The sequence below is a fragment of the Pinus tabuliformis genome, chromosome 1_1 (assembly GCF_031772625.1).
Source record: "Pinus tabuliformis cultivar Carrire ecotype Pingquan chromosome 1_1, CPIR1, whole genome shotgun sequence".
Taxonomy (NCBI): domain Eukaryota; kingdom Viridiplantae; phylum Streptophyta; class Pinopsida; order Pinales; family Pinaceae; genus Pinus; species Pinus tabuliformis.
The window spans coordinates 248,512,380-248,530,337 of record NC_142297.1 but is presented as its reverse complement, the minus strand read 5'-3'; positions in this window follow the sequence as shown (position 1 = coordinate 248,530,337).

Genomic DNA, 17,958 nt, shown 5'->3' with positions numbered 1-17,958 from the left:
ATTCTATCATGTCATTAGTCATTAAAAGGTTATGTGCATCACTAATATACAATCAAAATAGAATGCAACAACCAAACAATGAGCTAGTGACTATGAGACCCAGTATCCTTGCTGCTTCAGCAGAAGGACAAGATGATTCTATCATGTCATTAGTCATTAAAAGGCTGTGTGCATCACTAATCTACAATCAAAATAGAATGCAACAACCAAACAATGAGCTAGTGACTATGAGACCCAGTATCCTTGCTGCTTCAGCAGAAGGACAAGATGATTCTATCATGTCATTAGTCATTAAAAGGCTATGTGCATCACTAATCTACAATCAACCGGTTGAACACACTTGCATGAATTAAAATTGCATGAATGAAAAATCTAATCTATCAAACTTGAAAGCAATCAAATAACATAATGAAATCAAAGCAAAATTGAACACACTTGCATGAATTAAAATTGAATGAATGAAAAATCTAATCTATCAAACTTGAAAGCAATCAAATAACATAATGAAATCAAAGCAATATTTACAAAATGAAATCTACTCTACCTTACATTCTAATATGCTCCATGACATCTACTTCACATCTCCTTCCATGTTGAGAACATCAAATCTTTATTCAAATTCTTCAAAAGTACAAAGTACAACAAAGTTCTCCAAAGCTTTCAAAAGCCATCAAGGAAGAACTACAAACTATAGAACTAGGGACTAAAAAGCTTAAGTTAAATAGACTACCTAATGAAGGAGAGAGATCTCGTATTTATATAAAAAGAAGAGAGCCATCTCATTAATGAGAATCCATGAATCTCTCCCTCTACCTCTAGAGTCCTAATCAAAATAGGAACTGATAAGACACATGTCTTCTTAGAGTTACGATACAATTAGGAGATGTGACACATATCCTCATGATCCCATGATTCTTTCCAACCAAATTCGAATTTGGCCTTAGAGTGCCACATAAAGGTCTTCTAGAAGTCTCCTTTCAACCTACACATGTCAACAATCTCAACCCATTTGTTAGGTATAAGCATATGCACATTATTTTCTAATGTTTAACCACAAATTCACTTAAAAGACTTAGAAATAATAAAGATTGGAAAAACATAAAGGTGGCCCAATGATAATGAAAGTGGGATGAATGTGGTGACATAGTAGTGAAATGGAAGTGAAATGGAGGTGATATAATGGACATAATAGTGAAAGTGTAATGGAAATGAATGACATTTTCAAGACTCAATATACCCCCCAACTGAAGCTATTGCATGTCCTCATGCAATATATTACATTAACTCTTTTGATCCTTGAGCTTTGGCTTAACTTTGCATGATATCATTTAATAACTTCATATTTCTGCAAAGTGTTTCACTTGAATTGCAACATGGTTGGTTTTTGTGTTACAACCATTTTTTTTTGTTGTTGCCTTCTATTTTGATCTTTGAACTTTGCATAATGATATTTTGATTATTGTTGCAGAGTATATCTTTATTGAATTTCATGATGGTTGGTTCTTGTGTGACAACCATGATTTTGTTTGTATCCAATTTATCCTTTAAGCACTTTTTCAAAAGCCATTGTATGCTCATAATAACAATGTAATAATTAATATATGTTGTAAGTATGTGAGCTCTTGAATATGATATGGACATGGCAAGATATGAATATGAATGTATCCCCCCCCCCAACTGATGGTATTGGAAATTTTATGAAATGAGGAAGAGAAATGTTTTTCCAGCAATTACCATTCTAGCTTTATATGGAATTCTATGGTCAAAAGTTAGAAAATGACGTACCTTCACTTACCCTTTGGAATGGATGAGTTGTATGTGTGGTGGCTGAAAAAATTCTGATCATATTCTTCTTCAAGTGGCTGAACAAGAGGAGTCATGGATAGAGAGATAAGATGACTTTTTATTGCTTCTATTAAAACTTGCTGAATCTGCTCCAAAATGCTGAAAATAATAGTCTTCACATCTTCAAAACTCATTGGCACAATTCCTACTATGTGAAAAGATGTTCTGATGTCGAACATAGTAGGAAATTGTTGGCTTAGTGGCCATTAATGGATGCCACTAGTCAACACGAGAACTCTCACCATTGATGACAATGAGAGTCAAGATGCCCAAACACATCTTGCTAGGTACGAATGAATTTGTCGATGTCGAGTCACCTAGAAGATATGATGAACAAGAGACATTAATGTATTCCCATTGTTTGTCAGCATGAGAACTTGCCATTAAGGCATGCAAACCTCAAGGTGTTTTTACAAAGAACTTAGACTCAAAGGACTATGGACTCAATAATTTGCATTGAAGCAGGCCTTATTTCCGGAATGAAAATGACAGGAAATGGAAAATGGAAATGGAAAATGAAAATGGAAGATGGCAATGGAGAGTAGAAATGGCAATGGGCAATAAGCATATGAATGAGCCTCTTGCTTTTATTTGTGGGTTATGAATGGACAAAAAGAGATGGAAAGTGTATGTGAATGTAAGTGGAAAGTATGGAGTGGAATGAGGTGAATGGTTTATTATGAAGTATGGATGTGATGGATGGATATGATGGAGACAATAGTATCTGAAATTTTTTCAAGTGTTTGGATCTGATTTTGCATCAGCGTATTTCCTCTTTATTGCTGATCATCCTCTTATGAAACAAATTGGTCTCTTAGAGAGACACCATTCTCTTGTAGTCATTTGTCCTTCCTCCTGGAACCTGCAAAAAAACTAATACTTCTTCTGCAATGGAATGTAAGATTATCAAAGGAGAGAGGTGATCAATCTCTCTAGTTATGATATTTACACACAAAACAAAGAATTTGTATTAATGAAACAAGTTCTCAAAGGAAAAATCAAAAGAATTTATACCTGCTTTGGAATTAGTGCCTCAAGTTGATGTTGCTTCTTTTCAGTAATTTATTTCATTATTTGCCATTTCAAACTCAGATGATAGATTTCTCTTTCTGTAGATCTTGTTGAGATCTTTCCAATGGTACTTAAATCATCAAAATCTGATTTTGTATGAAAAAGTTAGGTTAATTTGAACAATGAGGTTTTTTCTGGCTGCGGAATTGGAGAACAGCTACGGAATTGGACTTTAGCTGCGGAATGTGCACGGTTCTGTAGCTAAAAATCTTGAATACAAAGTTAGCCACTCATCTTTCATCATCAGTCCAAAATTAATCAATACCTTCAGAAAAGTGAGCAAATAGCTTGTTCATTTCATTGATTCAAAATTATTATTTTTTTCTTGACATGTAGCGACTTAGTGTGGCGACTCAATGTGGCGACTTTGTGATAACACTCAACTTGACTTCCCTTTGACCGGGGTCTTTTTCATCAAATTTGACCGAATGAATAGGACACCATCCATGTACTGACATTCCCTTAGCTACCCATGTGGCTTGTTTTGCTTCATGACACCTGCAACCTAGAGTTTAAGAAAACAGCTGCGGAAAGTTAAGCCAGCTGCGGAAAGTTGAGCCAGTTGCGGAAAGTTGAATTAGCTGCGGAAAGTTGAATCAGCTGTAGAAAGTGGCTTGTTTCCCCAACTAATGAAAACAGAGTGTAGAAAATACTATGAAATGAAGTGGCTGTGTGCGTGGAAGAGAAAACAAATGTGGAGGAGTGAAGGCTTATGTGAGCAAGGTGGCAATGAAGCCGTAGTCAAATTAACCACCATCCATAATCACAAATGGAGTGTGAGAATATTTTCAAACTTGAGTTAAACGTAGAGGAAAGAGGATTCATGTATTCCACCCAAAGTGATGCATGCATTCCACCCAAGTACAACACATGGAAAGTTGAATGCAATAATTACTCTGACTATGCCAAGAGGATTTAAAACCTCCATCATCATATGATTGGACTGTTCTGAAGGTATGATTGAGCCATTAGCATTCCAAAACTTGTGATGACTTTGTCTATTCTATAAATATCTGCACCAAGAATTGCCAACATATGAGCTGATTGAGTGTATGGAAAGAACATTTGATTGACAGCAAAGCCGATGCAATTTCCCACCACTATAGGGACTTTCTTTATATTCTTTCCAACATTTATAAGGTCAACAATAATCTGTGGTGAAGTTTTCTCTGTTCGAACAATTTCAAGGAGTGGCATCACATGTGCAGGACTGAAAAAAATGTGCCCCTACTATACGGTCTTGAACATATGTTTTTGCACTAATGGGATTGAGATCAATCGTGGACGTATTAGAGGCTAAGATGCAGTGTGCAGGACAAATCTTTTCCAGGTCAATAAATATTTCTCGCTTCAATGGAAATTTTCTCTCTTACAACCTCTATCACCATATCAACATTCCTGAATTCTGCATAATCTACAACTCCCGTGCATTTAAATTCTTGAAATCATTTACTATTGTCATCTCCCATTGATGGAACCAACCGACAAACTTCCCTCTTGCTTGGCGGAGTACTATGGACACGTCTTTGCTGTGAAGAGCCGTATGAGTTTAAAACACGTCTTTATTGCTGGTCGTAAAACTGAAACACAGTCACACGTTGCATGGGACTGTTAGTTATTAAAGACATGTAATTAAGCTTGAATAATAGCACATAGTTGATTCCTATTTGGATTTCTCTTCCTTAGGCATGCGGAATTGAATCACACATCAAACTATCAGTTAATTAACTCAAATTTCGTTTTTCTTCACGCGGCGGCAAAAAAGAGGCTCCAAAGAACTGAGGATTTCTCCTAGACCGCCACAAATTTCTTCAAACAGTTTCTAGGTTATCTAACTGATCCACATGGTAAAAAAACCCATGTTCTATTTTCTTGAAATTCGTCTCTGTTTGGGCAAATCGAGCATTTTAAATTTGAAGTTTTTCTGCTGTTCACGTTTTTCCTGAGTTAATTTTTCTTTCTATACTATTCTGCATTCGGCCTGTGAAATTTTGGAATTAGTGGTAAGACGGTACGCCTTTGTTTGATAGTGGTAGTTTTCACACTGTTGATCCTTATCATAGATCTATGTGGGAGACCGTCTGATGAGTCAAAAGGAGAAGGTCAGGAGGAGCAGGAGCAGGCTTTATCTCTGCAACATTCTCACAGGTCACCCGATCACTTGTCCTCACAATTGGTATATGAATAATGAAATCCTTCTGAGATGAACGTAGTTGCTGATTTGGAGGCATTCATTGAAGAGGGAGGGAAACTACAGAAATTTCCAACCCGACCACAGGAAAGGCACACTAATGAAGAATGCACAATTTGAAGAATCGTGAAACTGTTGTGGAGTGTGGGAGTGTAATCATCTATAAGTTGAACCCTAAAAATAATCATGAGACCATTTAGTGAGTAAATGTATGATTTATGGAGTAAGGTCGTGGAATGCTAGTTGAGCTATCGAAATAATCATTGCACATAGTGAGCTTTAATGGTTTAATAACTATGCAAAATTGTGCCTTTAATTGCTATTTGAAAGAAATTTTTGCCCATACCTTTAGAATCCTTGTCTTTGTTTGTCCATTAGCCCTTACTCAATTTCTCCTTATTGATGTATGTAGATGCTCCATGTACATGTCTTCATAGCATATGCTTAGTCATACCTACATTTTCATTTTATTGCACTAGCATCTTAACTGTAAATTTGAAAAACAGAGTGGTGGCTGCGGAAACTGCTTCTGGCTGCGGAAACTGATTCCAGCTGCGGAAACTTGGCACAGCAACCACTTAGCTAAATAGAGATAGTTAGGCAATCTGAATGGAAATGATCATGGGGAAAAAAAACTTTTATTGATGAAATGAAATGGATGGCATGGTGTGAAGTTTATTTTCTCTCTTCTTTTTTTCCTTTCTCTCTTTTTTTTTTTTTTTGAATCAATTGAAGTGATGAAGTTTATTTTGTCTCCTATTTTTTTTCTTTTTTACATAACAATTCTTTTTCTGATCCTCCAGATCACACAAAGTGCAAGAGGAGAGCCTACTCAAGAATTATTAACTTTTTTTTTCAATGTAAGAAATAAGGTCTCCTAATTACACTTCCCCGGCAATGGCGCCAAAATGTCTAGTCAATTTAACGTCTTAAATTGCTCTACATAAATTATCAATCCGGGTATCGTAAACTGATGAAGTGTGGTGCACCATATGTGCTTAGTTAACCTTTCTCTTACTTCGTTGTTTTATAGTTTATGTTGTTTTTTGGGGTTTTGTTCTTGTTGGTTTTCTAAAGTGTTTAATGCAAATGGAAATCCTATTCTAAGGTCTTAAGAATACTTTTAAAGGACAAGTATGGATAAAGATTTCAAGACAAGGCCTATGTCCCTAATGGTAACTTCCAAAACTTAGCACTTCAAAAGAACTTAAAACATGTTATTGATGGAATTAGTATTTAAACAAAAGTGTAAATATACAGCTAGTTCAATCAAAATAAAATGCAATAACCAAATAATGAGCTAGTGACTATGAGACCCAGTATCCTTGCTACTTCAGCAGAAGGACAAGATGATTCTATCATGTCATTAGTCATTAAAAGGCTATGTGCATCACTAATATACAATCAAAATAGAATGCAACAACCAAACAATGAGCTAGTGACTATGAGACCCAGTATCCTTGCTGCTTCAGCAGAAGGACAAGATGATTCTATCATGTCATTAGTCATTAAAAGGCTATGTGCATCACTAATCTACAATCAAAATAGAATGCAACAACCAAACAATGAGCTAGTGACTATGAGACCCAGTATCCTTGCTGCTTCAGCAGAAGGACAAGATGATTCTATCATGTCATTAGTCATTAAAAGGCTGTGTGCATCACTAATCTACAATCAACCAGTTGAACACACTTGCATGAATTAAAATTGCATGAATGAAAAATCTAATTTATCAAACTTGAAAGCAATCAAATAACATAATGAAATCAAAGCAAAATTGAACACACTTGCATGAATTAAAATTGCATGAATGAAAAATCTAATCTATCAAACTTGAAAGCAATCAAATAACATAATGAAATCAAAGAAATATTTACAAAATGAAATCTACTCTACCTTACATTCTAATATGCTCCATGACATCTACTTCACATCTCCTTCCATGTTGAGAACATCAAAGCTTTATTCAAATTCTTCAAAAGTACAAAGTACAACAAAGTTCTCCAAAGCTTTCAAAAGCCATCAAGGAAGAACTACAAACTTAAGAACTAGGGACTAAAAAGCTTAAGCTAAATAGACTAACTAATGAAGGAGAGAGATCTCCTATTTATACAAAAAGATGAGAGCCATCTCATTAATGAGAATCCATGAATCTCTCCCTCTACCTCTAGAGTCCTAATCAAAATAGGAACTGATAAGACACATGTCTTCTTAGAGTTACAATACAGTTAGGAGATGTGACACATATCCTCATGATCCCATGATTCTTTCCAACCAAATTCGAATTTGGCCTTAGAGTGCCACATAAGGGTCTTCTAGAAGTCTCCTTTCAACCTACACATGTCAACAATCTCAACCCATTTGTTAGGTATAAGCATATGCACATTATTTTCTAATGTTTAACCACAAATTCACTTAAAAGGCTTAGAAATAATAAAGATTGGAAAAACATAAAGGTGGCCCAATGATAATGAAAGTGGGATGAATGTGGTGACATAGTAGTGAAATGGAGGTGAAATGGAGGTGATATAATGGACATAATAGTGAAAGTGTAATGGAAATGAATGACATTTTCAAGACTCAACAAGCCCATCGCTCAAGTGGTTCGATGATTAACTGTGGTTTCAGAGGAATCTCTTCAGCTTGACCAGGACGTCCTGCTCGCTGGCAGCTGTCACAAGCTTGGACAAATTTCTTTGCATCTCTGAAAATCATGGGCCAATAATATCCTGTCTGTAATACTTTATGTCTAGTTCTACGCTCAGCGAAGTGTCCCCCACATGGTCCGTCATGACAGGCTTTTAGGATGTCAAAGATTTCATCTTCTCGAATACATCTCCTGATATGCATGTCCGCCCCTGTGTGAAACAAATAGCCCCCAATTCAGGAGAATCGAGTACTCTTCTGAACAATCTGTTTTCGTTCATTAGGGGTTAGGTGTTTTGGTATTTTACCTACTGCAAGGTAATTGGCAACATCAGCATACCAGGGTGTTCGAACGGCAACAACAAACATATGTTCATCTGGAAATTGATCTTCAACTGCTACTGCATCAATTGGCTTTAGCATTCTTGAGAGAAAATCGGCTACAGGGTTTTCTTTGCCAGGCCGATCCTTGATTGTGATATCGAATTCCTGCAATAAGATCAACCATCTAGTTATTCTGGCATTTGTGACAGGCTTATTTGCTAAATATTTTATGGCGGAATGATCCGTATACAAGATAACAGGATAGCCTATAATACAATGTCTAAACTTATTGACAGCATGTATTACAACTAGGAATTCTTTTTCAGTAAAAGTGTAATTTAATTCAACAGGGGATAAATTTTTGCTGATGTAATAGATAGCGTATGGTTTTTTATCCTCTTCCTGCCCAAGGACTGCGCTAATGGCTATATCTGAGGCATCAAATGATATTTGAAATGGAAAATCCCAGTTTGGTCCTCGAAGGACTGGGGCTGTGGATACGAGCTTCTTTAAATCCTTGAAAGCACGTTCACATTTTTCTGTCCAAAGAAAATCAACGTTACCAGTTAGTGCATATAAAGGTGCAGCAATGTGTGAATAATGTTCTATAAACCGTCTATAATAACCAGAAAATCCAAGAAAGCTGCGTACCTTTGTTTGAGTAGTAGGAGTGGGAATAAGCAAAAGTATTTGGATTTTGGCCGGGTCTACCTGAATGCTGGCTGCTGAAACATAGTGTCCTAGAATAAGTCCTTCAGTCATCATCATGTAACATTTTTCGTGGCTTAAGCAAAGCCTGGTAGCTATGCAGCATTGTAGGACTTTTTCTAGGGTGTTTAGTGCTGGATCAAAATCATCTCCATATGGTGTAAAGTCATCCATATATACTTCAAGTCCATCATTTATTAAATCTGCAAAAATGCTAAGGATAGCCCTTTGGAATGTGGCAGGAGCATTACATAGGCCAAAAGGTAGAACTCGGTAGGCAAATGTTCCCCAAGGGCACGTAAAAGTAGTTTTGTCCTGGTCTTCAGGGGCAATCTGAATCTGATTGTATCCACTGAATCCATCCAGGAAAGAAAAGAATTTCTTTCCTGCCAAAGTATCTAGCACTTGGTCTATGAACGGGAGAGGAAAGTGGTCTTTTTGTGTTGCTTTATTGAGTTCCCTGTAATCCACACAAATTCTCCATTTGCCATTCTTTTTTGGTACCACCACAAGCGGAGAGACCCATTTACTGTCAGAAATAGGATAAATAAAATTGACATCTAAAAGTTTCTGAAGTTCAACTTTTACCACATCCTTTAGATGAGGATTAAGTCTTCTTTGCGGTCGACAGACAGGTCTAGCATCTTTTTCTATATAAATGTGGTGTGTACACAATTTTGGATCGATTCCTTTCATATCAAGGTAATCCCATGCAAATGCTTCTTGATATTTTCTTAACAGATGGATGAGCTTCATTTCTTGTTCAGGTGTGAGGTTGGCATTGATATTTAAAGTTTTTTCCAGTTCAATTTCCACCATTTTACTATTTGCGACAAAAGTAACAGGTATCGTTTGATCATGTGTATCTTTCAGAGGATCTTCTTCTAATACATTATCAAATGCTGCTTCTATCATGTGACATTGTGTGCAGGATCCGGATTCAGTTTGAGTAATGAAGTTGTTGATGGCATCATCTTCTATTTGATCTTTAAAATCAAGTGCCTCTTGTATAGTCAATGGAGATCTAATGTTATCAGTAAGGTATGATACAGGATGCTTGTTAGTTTTAATTATTGTGACACTTGGCTGTGTTGGAGGGTATAGAACTAAATTGTTGATATCAGGTCCTTTGGTTATGGTCATATTTCATTGCCGGAAACCAATGTAAGCATTGGCAGTGGCAAACCAAGGTCTACCTAGGATTAGTGGGTGTCCATCAAGTCGGGTTTTTGGATTAATTATCAGGAAATTGGTTGGATATTCCCAGGAATCTACAGAGACCATGACATCATGTAGAGTACCCTCTAGTCTAACCACAGATCGGTCAGCCAATTCTAACAAAGTAGAGGTGGGTTCTACATATGTAATGCCGAGCTTTTAACAAGTAGTGGTTGTTAAAATATTGATTGCAGCTCCTAGATCAACTAAGGCATTAGACAGGGTCTGACCATAAATTTGAACAGTTACAATTGGATTTCCTGGGTCTTCATATTTAATGGGTGTTTCTTTCCCGAATAATAAATCAGATAAAGTACCGACTACCTGGACTCTTGGATTAGTTGTTATATTCCCCCTTGGTTTCTTTATGCACAATTCTTTGATAGTTTTTGCGTATATAGGAATGTCTTGAATGGCTTGGAGGAATGGGATTTTTATGTACAAATTTTGTAATTCTCCCAGAATGTCAAAGTGAGGTTACTGTAAAGGTCGAGGTATGACTAATCATTCTGGGAACGGAGGAGAGGATGTGGTCGCTTGATTATGAGTCTGCTGCTTATTTACATCCTCTTGTTGCAACTGATGTTCTCTTGATAACTGATCTTCAATATGAACTATTTTATCTCCCTCAGTTTCAATGATATGTCCAGATCGTAACTGAAGGTCGTTACACTCCTGCAGGTCGGGTCCTATTTCTAGTGATTATATGATTTGAAGAGATTGGACTGGTCTGTTATTTGGATTGGGGTTGGGTTGGGCTGGGAGTTGCGGTCTCAGATTAGACTAGGGATTTTGTTGTAAAGCTGGCAGAGTAGGTTGAGGGAGAGGAATAGTTCCTACTGGCTGGTGCATCGGTCTTTGCCAGTTTGTCTGCTAGGGTGAACTTTGTGAAGTAGGGGGAGTCCATTGTGGAGGATATGGGCTATTTTGCTAATATGGTGGAGTGTAAGGGAAATTCGGCCAACCAGATTGGCTTGCCTGATTCAGCCACAGGTTTGAAGAAGGAAACGACGATGGTGACCAGTTTGAAAATGGGGGTTGGGACTGAATTTGCCACATACTATATTGTTGAGCATTATATTGTGGAGGCTGAAAAGAAGAAGTTGGGTCTAGAAACATACCAGATTGTCTCGGCTGCCACTGACGGCGTTGGTTGATCAAGTACACCGATTCTGGTTCTTCCTCTGCTTCCTTATATATTGCTTTTAATCCACAAAGTGAGGGGAAGCTTTCTATAAGATGATCTTTTGTACAGATGGCACATGTTTGGACTGTATCCAGTGGACACTCCTTGTGACTATGCTTTTTCCTGCATCGGGGGCAGAAGATTACCAAATTCTGTTATGCCTCCATCTGCTTCTGTTTGGCCTACATAATATCAAGTTGTGTAGTTAGTGTCCCTAGAATATCAGTTTTAAAATTTTGTAATAAATTTCCAATCTCCACACGTGTTACTCCTTCTATTGATATTTTGTTGTCTCTTGCAAACCGATCATATTCTGCCGGTTTTACTCTTGTGCTGCCTGTCAAACTCCTGATACATAAATCAATGATATCAGCAAAATTCTCTTGATAAATATCCCCTTTCCCCATGATGTTTAATGATTCAATCCACTATTCCTTCATGCCCCTTATCAATGCAGTTTTTAACACATTATCAGGTAAAGGTAGTGATGCATAAGGAGATCTTTGTAAATTGTACTGAAAACATTCCACATATTCTTCTAATGTTTCATTCAGTTTGGCTATCATTTGGAATATTTCTTCTTTCAATTCTCTAGACCTACAATAATCCTGATATTTTTTTAAGAAGGATTCTTTCATTTGATCCCAATTGTTGATGACCCCACCACCTAGTCCCATAAACCATCTTAAAGCAGCCCCCTTTAATGTAGAGGGGAATAATTTCAATTTCTGGGGATCGGTGGTGTAATCATATCCCTTGCACAACACATTCAATTTGAATAAAAATGCATCTGGATCTTCTGATGTGAGACCGTGAAATGTAGGGATATGTTGAAGAGGGATAGCTTTCATGGGCGCATTTGCTGCAGAATCCACTATAGGATATTGTAATGTAGAGGTTTGAGTATTTGGCTGGTTCTGAGCCATAGGATCGAATATATGCTAATAACCTTCTGGGATATCTAGGAGGGTTTTCCTAGGTTGAGAGGGAATGGTTTTGGAAGGGATAGTTTTAATGGCACTTCCTTTATCTGGGATAAGGGGAATACCTAATGTCTGAGGAGATTGAACTCCTTCAACAATGATTTTCGCAGCGCTCCCCTTACCTGGGCTGTTTAATGGCTAATATGTTCTAATGGGAGATTTTGGTTCCTCGGTTTCCCCTGTTTCTCCTTCTCCTTCACAAAAGTTGCTGAAATTCCCTTCCTGCAATAGTTCTGGAGTAGAATTTTCAATTTCTTGAAAGTCCTGCTCTTCAGTTTGACTATGCACCTCAGCAAAGGCTACAGATGGTGATCCTGTGGCCTGAAGGGAACTAGTAGGTTGTTTAGAAATGATTTTCCTGGGGCCTACTGATGGCTAAGATTCTGTTTTCTTATAGATTTCGTCTATGAAGGTTGTTCGGCCAAGGGTCACCGGCCCCTTAGCTTTTTCGGGTTTGGATGGAAGCTTAATATTCTTTTCTGGTTTTTTTCTGCTTAGTCATGCACTCAAATGAACTACTAAATTCTATTCAAACAAAGCAACAACAAATCTGTTAGGAAAGCAGACAGTGGAACAGGGCTTTTACATGCTTCGCACGTAGGTTCTTACCTTTCGTTTTAAGATCCAACTCTTCCCTAGCAGGTTCATACACTACTCTGAAAAAGAAAAATGGCTACACTCTTTCCCCGGCAACGGCGCCAAAATGTAGGGCTATTAAAAGGGTCTCTTTCGCCTCTAATTATCTCACATTAATATGTCAATCCGGGAGCGTTTTGTTATTTCAAAGAGTGACTCAGTCTGAGGCTATCACTTGTCAGAGTAATGCTAGTAGTACAACATTTAACAAAAATACAAGAGTAAACGGATGATTGTCTATAACTAAGTTACTTCAAATGAATAAATCACACACTCTAAAACTAGGAAACTTTTTCAGTCAAGGGTTCGACAGCAATAGCCCATCCCTTTGGAAACTGATGGAAAGGAAATCAGAGCATGGACCACGGGTCTGGGAGCTAGGCAGTAAATGTCGAGGCTCACTACAGCCACACCAAATGCGAGTAAATGAAATGGTAGGGAGAAAAATGGAACAGCAAATAAGAAATCGAACAGCAAATTTGGAATGGAACAGCGATGCGAGTAAATGAAATGGTAGGGAGAAAAATGGAACAACAAATAAGAAATCGAACAACAAATCTGGAATGGAACAGCAATGCTAAAATGGAACAGAAATTCTGAAATAGAACAGCAATCGAACAAATAAATATCGCGAGCAGTGATCAAGCTTTATCCTACCAACTCAAATGCACTCGTTGTAATCAAACATCAATCTTTCATTCTCCAGGCAAATCAAGCAGCACGCACTAATGGAATAGCATTAATTACTAATAAGTTATGGAACAGCGATTGGAAATCATACATAAACACAACACACTTGAAGAGTAATCTGATCTAGCACCAATCGTTATCAACAGGAATACAACTGTGTTTCAAAATGGAACAGCATTACTCCTGAATCGTAAAGAACACAACTTTCAGATAAATTCCACAACACGAATATACAGCATAAGAGCTCTGTAACAAAATAGTAACAATGTTCAGTTAATTCTAATAATATTCAATCAACTCTGAAAGGATTAGTGATATAATGCAGAGTCAATACAACAGTTATTGTCTATAAAAACCTTAATGAACGAATCTTAACAGAGAATATGATGTAACTTATAAATCATATCAGATTACCAAATAATGACGATAAACAAACCATGCAGAAATCAAATCGTAGTGATACAGAAGCAAGTGTCCTTCGGGGCCATGCCCTTAGCCTCAAGGGTACACCGCTTTAAGTTAATCCAGATGCAGAGATAAGATAATCACCAAGTTTATATTAATGCATAAAACAAAAAGTACAATGAGCCAAGTTCAACAAGACTCGATGATCAAAGTTCGATCTTTAACAGAAAGTTACATAAGAGCATCATCCCCCCAAAGCTAACAGTGTCGTCCCTTTCTATAAGGGTGATGACAAATTTGTCTAAGCAATAAGATAAATAAAGCAGCGATCCCTCAGGATCAAAGATCCTGAGGGATTCGCCAAACTGTTAATCCTTAATCACTTCTTTTCTCCTCCGCCGAGCTGGTGTCTTCTCCTCCTTTTCCGGACCAGTTTGCTTCAACCTGCTTAGCCTCGCTTTCACTCGGTCCTTCGTCAAAGGGACAGCAGTTACCCTGTTCTTGTCTTTTTCTTTGGAACAGCAACTCCTCGTTTTTACCCCTTCCTGTACAGGAGAATGACAACTATTAGCGGTTAAGTCTTGCATACTAATCCCACATGTTTTTTTATAATTCTTTATTGTTTTCCATGTTCATGATGCAAAAAGGTTCACAAGTTCCACTGAAAAGCCATTGAAATGATCATCAAAAACATACCTTTTTAGTACTCCACAACAGCTCCCCTCACATCCCAAGCCTCTGATGTTATATCCTTTTCTCTGTCATGAAAACCTGCTTTTCTGTCCACTTCCAATGTTTATGTTCTTCCTCCTCTTTAACCACTTCCAATAGTCCTAGAAGTAGTGGAGGACTAAACTTAAGAACAATCCAATTGGCTTTCAATTTTTGCATTGATTGTTTATATAGGGTCACTCTCATCATAGCCTCCCTCATTTTGGTTGGGGAGTGATACTTCTTGATCTTTAGGCTATGTGACAAGGTATTCCACCTTCTCATGCATGCATGAAGGTAATCATCGCCAAATAATCTCTCCATATATTCAAAATGAGTGATAGGTTGTGCTTGTCTATCAAGATAATTAGGGAGAACTTGAGGATTATCTGCAAGGTGTTGATGGGCATAAATGAGAGCTAAGGGGTTTTCTAGTTCTGCCCTTATCATGAGGGGTTCACTTAGCTTCTTTGTCATGATCTTCTAAATTTATACTACCCTCTTTTCTTCATGGGTCAACCAAGAAGCCATATCCATGAGATGTAGGTCTCCTAGTGCAGCATTTGGATCCCATAAGTTCATGTCTGGTAGTGCCATATTATGGAGGTAAAATTCTGCTAATTTGGCTCTATCCTCGGTTGAACTATTATCACATAAATGCATAAACAGATCATTATTTTGGAATGGGATTGTGCCCCTCTGGGCCAATGTTTTGATCTGGAATTGGAGCCATTGGTCTTTGAGCTATAGTGCATAGGATCTAGCTAGTTGTCTGCACTACAAGGCCTTCATTGCCTAGTTGGCCATGTAGGCCATCTGGGCTTCCTTTTCCTGCAACTGCTGTTTCAAAATCAGCACTTCAGTTGCTAGCTAAGATTCTTCTTCTTGCTATTGTTTCATCAACATTTCAACATCGGTCCGTGGCTCTTCCTCTTGCTGTTGTTTCTCTGCTGTTTCATTATCTGCTAGGGGACCTTCTTGTTGTGCTGTTGTTCTTCAAAAATGGGCAACTTGTCTCCCCCTTGAGTTTCTCGTTCCTGTAACTACTTTTTTAGCAGTTCATTTTCTTCTTGTAGTTGGGCTCTTCTAATGCTCTCTATGTGCCTTACCATGCCGAACTCCATTCTCAATTCTCTCAACTTGTCTTCTAGGTGCCCTATATCTTCAACTCCTTTAGACTTAGAAATCTACATCCAGGTGTGGGTTCTGACCCTTTCTTTTTCTAATTCAAAGAAGAGAGGCACAACGAATTTTTGTGAGATGATCTTCCCACCTTCTAGAAGATTGTAATATGAGCCTAAATTAGGCTGAGGGCTTGGCTCAGGTATTTCTTTTGGCTTACCTTCCTCTTGTGACTGTTCTGCTGCCTTCTTTTCCAATTGTTCAGTTTCTTTCAGCTTGGCCAGTGTCTCCTATAGAGAGGTTTGAGCTTCCTGTAGGACTACCTTGGAGTCCATCAATTCGATTCTTTCCTTCCAGGTGGAGGTTTTGGGACTCCCTCTCTCATAGGTGATAGAGATTTTGGAGGGAGATTCCTCGTTTTTCTTAGTAGGTGCATCCTCAATGATTATGGGTTCTTTTGATGGTGGTTGGGGCTTGCCTACCTTAATCCTAGTGCTCCTCCGGGCTTTGAAATACATAGATGTCTATCTTTTTCTCTTGCCTTTTGCTTAGTTGGAGTGCTTAATGCAGCAAGCACAGTAGTTTCTTCCCTTGCCAATGTTTCATGGGATGTTTCTTCCTATTGTTCTTCTCCTTCATCTCCTACAGTTTTTCCTGTGTCTGCTACTTTTACTTTTGTCTCTGCTACCTCTGGTGGTGTTTTCTCCTTATCTTGCTGAGTCACTGCCTTTCCTATGGCAATCTTTTTTTGAGCTTTCTTGGGATTTTCTTCTCAGCCTTTGTCCTCTTCCTCTTCTCTATTTTTGAGGCTATTTTACTTTCTCCCTTAGGCTCAATAGAGGTTTTTTCAAGTTTCTCCTCTTCTTTCTGCTTCTCCTCTATTTCTTCTTCTATTTGAATATTTTGTGCCTCCTCATGAATTTCCATCTCAATTGTCTCTTTCTACTTCTCCTCCTCACTGCCATATGGGCTAACGTCCTCAGTGAAAGTTTTGATGTCATCTCCTCTAGACATATTCCTGAAAATTTCCCAAGCTATGGGGATGGTGTATGTGTGTAGGGCATCTTCCGCCAATAATTTAATGAGACCATGGTGGGCCAGCTGGTCTGGAACCCCTGCATTCAAGTTGGTGCCACATTCTATCAAATACTAGAGGAGAAAATATGGGAGACTGAGTTTCCTAGCTGTAGGTAGGTCCATCCCATATCTCAATTCATGCAACACCCTGAAGTGATATCCGTAAACTATATTGAATCTTCCTTCACAAGTGATGTATTTCATGATCTGGTAGCTGACTTCATTCCATGGAGGAGGTAAGCTTGTCCTTCTGACTCCATTCTTATCCTCTATAGGATGTTCATCAGGCTGAAAGAATGTCTTTTTAGTAATTTGTCCCAACAGGTTTTCCTCTTTGCTCCAAGGGAGCCCAAGTGGAAGACCTGTGATTCTGCTGATAAAATTTGGTGTAAGCTCTAGGGTCAGACCCTTGAAACTGATTGTAGCATGTGTTTTCAAGTGGGGTCTTAAGAACATCAAAAATTATTCAGTCACCTCATCATCATGTCCATGAGTTCTCTGAAAGAAAGACATCCAATTTTCCCTAGTGAAGAGGGTCACCACCTCAGGGTGCTCATGCAATTTGTTGGAGTTCAAAGGCTCCTTTCTCATAAAACCTCCTGGCATGGTGTTTAATGGTTTCTAAAAGTGCTCAGGTGAGGAAAAAACAATTTACAAAACCAGAAACAGAGGGATAGCTGAGTTTTGTTATTTCTGAAACTGTAGGAGGAATTTCTCATGTGCTTCTTCTTTAAAACATCAATTTTCAATTCTTCCCTCTTCAAACTATTCTTAACCTGAATTTGCTTCTCAGTTTTTGAAAAATAATCAAGACTTTGACAGAACAAAGAATGTATAACACAGTGTTTTTTTCTTTAGAGAGTAGACAGACTTGCAAATTCGTTTTTTTAGAAGAATGTGAGGAAGACAAAAGACATATTTTGAATGCAGAGAGGGAAACGGAGAGACTGGGTAGAACTCAGAAAAATACAGGCAGACTTTTAAGCTTCACTTTCTTTTCTTTTTCTCAACCCAATGCTGTATTTTTAATCCACCACCTTATATAAATATATCATATGCAAAGCGGTTTCCCGAGCCTACCTCTTTTGAAGCTTGAATTTCACAAAAATTTTGACTTTTTCTACTGCAGAGCTGCTCTCTGGCGT